The sequence below is a fragment of the Acanthochromis polyacanthus genome, chromosome 10, assembly GCF_021347895.1.
Source record: "Acanthochromis polyacanthus isolate Apoly-LR-REF ecotype Palm Island chromosome 10, KAUST_Apoly_ChrSc, whole genome shotgun sequence".
Classification (NCBI taxonomy): domain Eukaryota; kingdom Metazoa; phylum Chordata; class Actinopteri; family Pomacentridae; genus Acanthochromis; species Acanthochromis polyacanthus.
This window is the reverse complement of record NC_067122.1, coordinates 10,758,907-10,767,829: the sequence shown is the minus strand read 5'-3', so window position 1 is coordinate 10,767,829 and position 8,923 is coordinate 10,758,907.

Here is an 8,923-nt window from a genome sequence, read left to right as displayed (position 1 = left end):
AAGTGAACCGGACTGGAGTTGAGGAAAACGTGGCCCGGATCGGAGGAAAAAGCGGACCGGACTGGAGTTGAGGACAACGTGGACCGGATTGCTCCAAAAAGCGGACCGGACTGGAGTTGAGGAAAACGTGGACCGGATCGCTCCAAAAAGCGGACCGGACTGGAGTTGAGGAAAACCTGGACCGGATCGCTCCAAAAAGCGGACCGGACTGGAGTTGAGGAAAACCTGGACCGGATCAGACCAAAAAGTGGACTAAACTATGACGTTTTTGTCACATTTTGGACGACATACTAAACTATGACATTTTTGTCACATTTTGGACGACATACTAAACTATGACGTTTTTGTCAGTTTTTGGACGGCATACTAAACTATGACGTTCTTGTCACATTGTGGACGACATACTAAACTATGACATTGTTAGAGTTGAATTTGTAAATACATTTATCATAATCGAGCCTTAGAGCATTAACTGTGTGTGCATAGTATTTTACATGGTTATTTTTATTTAGAATACCACTCACTCACTTCAATCTGCACACATCTCTCCCCTCTCTCTCTCTCTCTCCCTCCCTAGTCTCCACATCCCAGTATATTTCCACTCTTTCAGCTTAGCACACCCCCTTGTGTAACTCGAGCTCTTATGCTATGTTTTCATTTCTGCTTGTGTATAAAATAAACTTCGTATGGGAGCAGTCTTTGTAGCTCGCACTAACGTGTCTTGTTACACTGTGCTGTGTTACCCTTGCAAGTAAAAGTTACAGTCTCCGTGTCTTTCTGGTTCGGTGAATATCTTCTTATGTTATGTGGGAGCTCTCAGCGGAGCTTCTCTCTGACATATAACTTGGTCCTTCGAGCCGGATCCGAGGATTCCTTCCCGACGTCGAGGAGAGCCGACACCGAAGTCTGTCGACAGCGATCGTCGCCAAGCAGCGAGATCTGAAAATCCTGGGACGTGAATTCGTGGCCAGGTCGGTGAAAAGAAAAGCGGTCCCTCGGCGCTGGGTGTGAATCCAAGGATCCGATCCAGGAAGTGACACCGATCAGAACCACGGGTGAGAAAGAGATTCCGCTAGCATGATAAAAGAGATTCCGCCGGCAAGGTGTACACAGGTGTGAGTGTGAAGAGATTCCGCCGTAATGGCATGATAAAATAGATTCCGCCGACATGAGGAAAGAGATTCCGTCGGCAAGGTGTACACGGTGTGAATGTGAAGAGTGATTGAGAAATTCAAGCACATTATAAGGTCTAGAATACCTTGCTGAATTTCTGATTTATTATTTTCCTTGTTGTTGACGACGTACTGGTGACAAGGGGATTAAGGGCGAGCTAGACTCATAAAAACTAACACCGCTGCAGCTCATCTGCAGTAGAAGGATGTGTTAGTGTCCTCCCGTTGTCTCGTGCCAGAGAACTCAACACCAAGCAGCTTTAATGGACGGGAAAAAAAACAAACTCTATCCCATGACAGTGCGGACCTGCAAACCAGAGTAATAGAGCTAAACACCCAAATTACTACAACTTTTGTGGTTCATGAAACAGCCTCCTGGGTGGTGTGTAAAAACCACACCCTCCACACATTTGGATGGAAAAGAAACCTGATCATTAATTTGTTTGTCTATAGAGGATTACCCAGAATTTGACAAAAAAAAAACCTGCCCAGTCATCTCTGGTCCAACAGCCCTACAGATGTAGGACTGATAAAACATTTTCCACCTGTTGAAGTACAAGCAGCCACTCCATATCGACCACAGATTCCTCAATATCCTCTGAAGCAATCAGCGATAGAAGGTATCAGACCTGTTATTGCAGATGTGGAAAAATCAGGGATTATTGTGAATACGGAAAAGTGCGTTTGTAATACACCCATTTTCCCTGTTTAAAAGGCACATACAGGAACATGGGGGATGGTACGAGACATGAGAGCAGTGAATGATGCTGTACAAGACACTACGCCTGATGTTCCAAACCCACATACATTATTAAATGAAGTGACCCCAGATAAAAAGTGGTTTTCAGTTATGGATTTAAGTAATACTTTCTTCTCTACACTACTACACCCTACCTCACAGACTGGTTCAGTTTGCCTTTAAAGGTGCACAGTGCACCTATATATAATTACTACAAGGCTTTACAGAAAGCCTCCATGTATACACTCAGGATCTCAGGTGCTCAATGGCAAATTTTCAAATTCCAGAACACAGCCAAATTTTGTTTTATGTTGATGACTTTCTTGTGACTGCAGACACTCAGGAACACTGTAAACAGACAACGATGGCAGTGTTACGACACTCACATGGAACAGGTCATAAGGTTTTGCTAAACTAACTTCAGTTATGGGCTCCACAAGTAGTATATCTAGGCTTTCAGAACTACTTTCAGAAACATGGGAAAGCTCTGCTTCCTGACAGAAAAAATGCAATCCAAAATGCTCCAAAGCCGCGAACAAAACAACAAATGATGTCCTTTTCCGACTTTTGTAATTTCTGCAGATCTTGGATTCCAGATTATGCAGTGTTATCTCAGCCACTGCAAGATTTAATATATGGCAAGGACATGTCATTAACAGATGAAATTACTTGGACTGAATATGCTGAGAAGGCTTTTAAAAATCTAATATTAGCCCTGAAAACTGATGTTGTTTTGGCTCTACCTGACTATAACAAACCGTCTGACCTGTTTGAGTGACGACAGTGAATGAAGAAACTAAACCACGACCTGATATTTTTGTTCTACCACAGCCTGGTTTTATTGATATTTTTTGTGGACGGTTTTGCTTCGAACGATGTTCGAGATAATCATTGTGAGGGCTGTGCAATAACAACGGCAACTACAGTCTTAAAAGCTAACTAAACCTGCCGGCGTGTATTGAAAGTATTTTCTTAGTTTTTTGGAGACCCATTTTGAAACTCCAAAACACTGTTCTATATGGAATAAGCACAAATAAAATCCATTTCTCGTAATAGCATTTCTCTCAAGACACAAGAATCATAGTGCAGGACAGCATTATTATTACTGAGAGTGAATATATATATATCTGCTTTGTCAAAATCATTTTTCAGAGAGAGTAATTCACATTCATAGAACACAGTGTGCCAAATAATTCAGTTCTAGCCTTTTACACATGTATAATCAAACACCAAAAGCTGAACCAGTAAATAACAAGTAAGAAAAGGAAACACTTCTGCACCAGAGAGGCTCTGATCTGTTCCAGCAATCAGCAGTGAAACATACGGTTGGCACATAACTGCACGAATTTACAAAAACAAAGGGACGGTTGGCGAAACGTCTAGAACTAGTAGCAGAAATTTCCTTTTCTTGCTTTTGATACTTTACCTTTTGATGCACTACATGGGTCAAAAGTGACCCAGTCCAGTGGAAAATGGGTATCCTGACCCCCACTGTGCACCCAAGGGTTAAAGGAATATTGTACAGATGTCATGTCCTGTGATGCCGAAATATTTGTCTGATGCTTAAAGTTGAAATCTGCTGAATATTAACACATTTTAAAGCAGTACATGCTTAGCTAATAGATAACCTGCCTCACATTTATCTACAAGTGGTTGAAAGCTGTAGAGACAAAAACCTTTAAGAGATGGTTGTCGAAGGCTACATTAGATCTGTTATTAGGAGGGTTTCACCATACTGCGTTTTTCTTTTCTTTCTGCATTACAGTATTGCGGATGGTATTATAATCCATAGGAGCATTTTCACACTGTGTGAGTGCAAAGCTCATCAAACGGATGACTCCACTATAACACTGAGTGACCTTGCCGACTCTGGTGCAAAACAAGCCTCATTCAGCACACAATGTTTTGAAAACAATAGAATTGGGAATCTTAGCAGATGCGTATCTGAACAAACTTCTTGGCTCAAGCACGGAGCAGTTCTCACAAACAACCTCTATCACATTGAAAACAAACCCATCCTCTAGTGAGTCATGGTCTCACCCATGTCTCAACAGGAGGGATGGTACACATGATGCAGGGACAGTTCTTCGCTGTAGATTCTTCTGACTTTGCCAAGGAATACTGTACACAATCCATATGGACTTTATTGAACTAACAGCATCAAAAGGACTAATATATTGTTTAGTGATTATAGATGCGTTTTCAAAATGGGTTGAAATATACCCAACCGAAGATAACACAGCCATAACTGTAGCAAAAGCACTCTGCAACCATTACTTTCCAATTTATGGTATTCCCGCCATGATTAGATCAGGTAATGGTACACATTTGTAAATGCAATTATGACACATTGCTCACACTGAGGAACCACTGTGCACATCATCCACAAAGTGCTGACCTTGTACGAACGGACCGAACGGCACAATAAAAAACAGGCTAGCCAAAACTATGGAAGAAACTAAAAGGCCTTGGCCAGATTGTTTATCCTTGGTTAAACTGTGGATGAGAATTAAGCCCACGGGAGACAAAGCAATAACACCATTTGAGATAGTGCATGGGAGACCTTTCCCACTTCCATAAAACAACAATCCACTGAATCTTAGTGAGCAGATTAGATGGCACATACACTGAAAATGAGAGAAGTTCAGAGTTCAAATAATCTGCCAGAGTGTTCTTCTCCTTTGTCCAGACAGAAGCTCCAGCCTGGAGACTGGGTCCTGATCAGTCCTGAGAGGGAAGAATCGGAGGTCGCCTCGGTGGGAAGGGCCGTATCAAATACTGCTGACGACACCCACGGCAGTAAAAATTGCTGAACGGCCTTCGTGGATCCACCAATCGCACTGTAAGCTGATACAACTGGAAGCAGAGCCAATTCAACCGACGGGGTAGCGGTGGAAGTCCGATACAAAGGGGTCAGTAGCACAATAGGGTGCTGACATCTCAATCCGGTGAAGAACCCACCTGATCCGCGCCCAACTTTAAAGTGGCTCTCTGGCGACTTCTGCTAGTCGCAGGAGTGACTTTGTCACTTCTGTGGCTTTCCTTCTTCTTCCTTCCCCCTACAGGAACTCACAGGACTAAAAGAACCCATGAACACTCCATGGCAGCGACTTGGGAACCGAACCTCTGGTATAAAGCTATGAATTTTACAGCACGACAGAATAAAGTTACTAACGCACTAATTGACATAACTGATCAACTAGAAAACGATCCTGAACTTGAGGCTATCAAGCAAATGACACTCCAGAACAGAATAGCTTTAGACCTTCTTTTAGTAGCACAAGGAGGAGGTTGTGAAGTTGTTAATGACCATTGTTGTACATACATCCCTGATCACAAAGGCAATTACACCCTAATCAGACAGAAATTGGATGAGATTAAAATAGACATTTTAAGCAACCAAGACAAAGGTATTCTTTCAGGCTGGGATTTTACCTCTTGGTTTACATCTGTAATTATAAGTGTATGTATTTTGTTACTATTTTGCATTTTTGCTACATGCATTTTACCATGTTTGAGATCCATGATTTTTAAAATGATAACCATTTCTGTTGTTGTGTATGCTGCACTCGAAATGGAAGAACCACAATATGACTCCAATGATGAGAATGATGATGTTGAAGTGTAGTTTAATGACGTGACAGCAGAAAATGTTTTACAAGATGTTGCTAACTGATCTTCACATTTTTTGATCATGATAAACAGGAGGGAATGTTAGAGTTGAATTTGTAAAAACATTTATCATAATCGAGCCTTAGAGCATTAACTGTGTGTGCATAGTATTTTACATGATTATTTTTATTTAGAATACCACTCACTCACTTCAATCTGCACACATCTCTCCCCTCTCTCTCTCTCCCTCCCGAGTCTCCACATCCCAGTATATTTCCACTCTTTCAGCTTAGCACACCCCCTTGTGTAACTCGAGCTCTTATGCTATGTTTTCATTTCTGCTTGTGTATAAAATAAACTTCGTATGGGAGCAGTCTTTGTAGCTCGCACTAACGTGTCTTGTTACACTGTGCTGTGTTACCCTTGCAAGTAAAAGTTACAGTCTCCGTGTCTTTCTGGTTCGGTGAATATCTTCTTATGTTATGTGGGAGCTCTCAGCGGAGCTTCTCTCTGACAGACATTTTTGTCACATTTTGGACGACATACTAAACTATGATGTTTTTGTCACATTTTTCACGACATACTAAACTATGACGTTTTTCTCATTTTTTGGACGACATTCTAAACTATGACGCTTTTGTCATTTTTTGGACGACATACTAAACTATGACGTTTCTGTCACATTTTGGACGACATACTAAACTATGACGTTTTTGTCAGTTTTTGGATGACATACTATACTATGACGCTTTTTCTCTCATTTTGGACAACCTCCACCAAGGATATTGACATTCCCATGGAACATTGTATTCACATACATTTTATGTACGATCTAGAAATTGAAGTCTTGTATTGTAGTGAACAATTTTATTCCATTCTTAATGAATGAACAGGAAGAGAGGATAACAGGAAACCCATGAAGTAAAGGATCATGAGCTGGAATCGAACCTGCGCCTCTGACACATTTCTGTTTACAAAGCACCTTGTTAAGCAGTTGAGCTATCTGGACACCTTGTTCCAGTTCGTTGGACGATGTTTTTGTCACATTCTGGACCACATAGTAAACGATGACATTTTTGTCACATTTTGGACAACACACTAAACTATGACGTTTTTGTCACATTTTGGACCACATAGTAAACTATGACATTTTTGTCACATTTTGGACGACACACTAAACTATGACGTTTTTGTCACATTTTGGACGACACACTAAACTATGACGTTTTTGTCACATTTTGGACGACACACTAAACTATGACGTTTTTGTCACATTTTGGACGACATACTAAACTATGACGTTTTTGTCACATTTTGGACGACATACTATACTAAGACGTTTTTGTCACATTTTGGACAACACACTAAACTATGACGTTTTTGTCACATTTTGGATGACATACTAAACTATGACGTTTTTGTCACATTTTGGACAACACACTAAACTATGGCGTTTTTGTCACATTTTGGACGACATACCATACTATGACGTTTTTGTCACATTTTGGACAACACACTAAAGTATGACGTTTTTGTCACATTTTGGATGACACACTAAACTATGATGTTTTTGTCACTTTTTGGACGACATACTAAACTATGACGTTTTTGTCACATTTTGGATGACATACTAAACTATGACGTTTTTGTCACATTTTGGACAACATACTATACTAAGACGTTTTTGTCACATTTTGGACAACACACTAAACTATGACGTTTTTGTCACATTTTGGATGACATACTAAAGTATGACGTTTTTGTCACATTTTGGACAACACACTAAACTATGGCGTTTTTGTCACATTTTGGACGACATACCATACTATGACGTTTTTGTCACATTTTGGACAACACACTAAAGTATGACGTTTTTGTCACATTTTGGATGACACACTAAACTATGATGTTTTTGTCACTTTTTGGACGACATACTAAACTATGACGTTTTTGTCACATTTTGGACAACACACTAAACTATGACGTTTTTGTCACATTTTGGACAACATACTATACTATGACGTTTTTGTCACATTTTGGACAACACACTAAACTATGATGTTTTTGTCACTTTTTGGACGACATACTAAACTATGACGTTTTTGTCACATTTTGGACAACACACTAAACTATGACGTTTTTGTCACATTTTGGACAACATACTATACTATGACGTTTTTGTCACATTTTGGATGACACACTAAACTATGACGTTTTGTCACATTTTGGACAACACACTAAACTATGACGTTTTTGTCACATTTTGGACGACATACCATACTATGTGGTCCAGAATGTGACAAAAACATCGTCCAACGAACTGGAACAAGGTGTCCAAATAGCTCAACTGCTTAACAAGGTGCTTTGTAAACAGAATTGTGTCAGAGGCGCAGGTTCGATTCCAGCTCATGATCCTTTACTTCATGGGTTTCCTGTTATCCTCTCTTCCTGTTGATTCATTAAGAATGGAATAAAATTGTTCACTACAATACAAGACTTCAATTTCTCGATCGTACATAAAATGTATATGAATACAATGTTCCATGGGAATGTCAATATCCTTGGTGGAGATTGTCCAAAATGAGAGAAAAAGCGTCATAATTTAGTATGTCATCCAAAAACTGACAAAAACGTCATAGTTTAGTATGTCGTCCAAAAAGTGACAAAAACATCATAGTTTAGTGTGTCGTCCAAAATGTGACAAAAATGTCATAGTTTAGTATGTCATCCAAAATGTGACAAAAATGTCATAGTTTACTATGTGGTCCAGAATGTGACAAAAACATCGTCCAACGAACTGGAACAAGGTGTCCAGATAGCTCAACTGCTTAACAAGGTGCTTTGTAAACAGAATTTTTGTCACATTTTGGACCACATACTAAACTATGACATTTTTGTCACATTTTGGACGACACACTAAACTATGATGTTTTTGTCACTTTTTGGACGACATACTAAACTATGACGTTTTTGTCACATTTTGGACCACATACTAAACTATGACATTTTTGTCACATTTTGGACGACACACTAAACTATGACGTTTTTGTCACATTTTGGACAACATACTATACTATGACGTTTTTGTCACATTTTGGACAACACACTAAACTATGGCGTTTTTGTCACATTTTGGATGACATACTAAACTATGACGTTTTTGTCACATTTTGGACGACATACCATCATACTATGACGTTTTTGTCACATTTTGGATGACATACTAAACTATGACGTTTTTGTCACATTTTGGACGACATACTATACTATGACGTTTTTGTCACATTTTGGACAACACACTAAACTATGACGTTTTTGTCACATTTTGGATGACACACTAAACTATGATGTTTTTGTCACATTTTGGATGACATACTAAACTATGACATTTTTTCTCTCA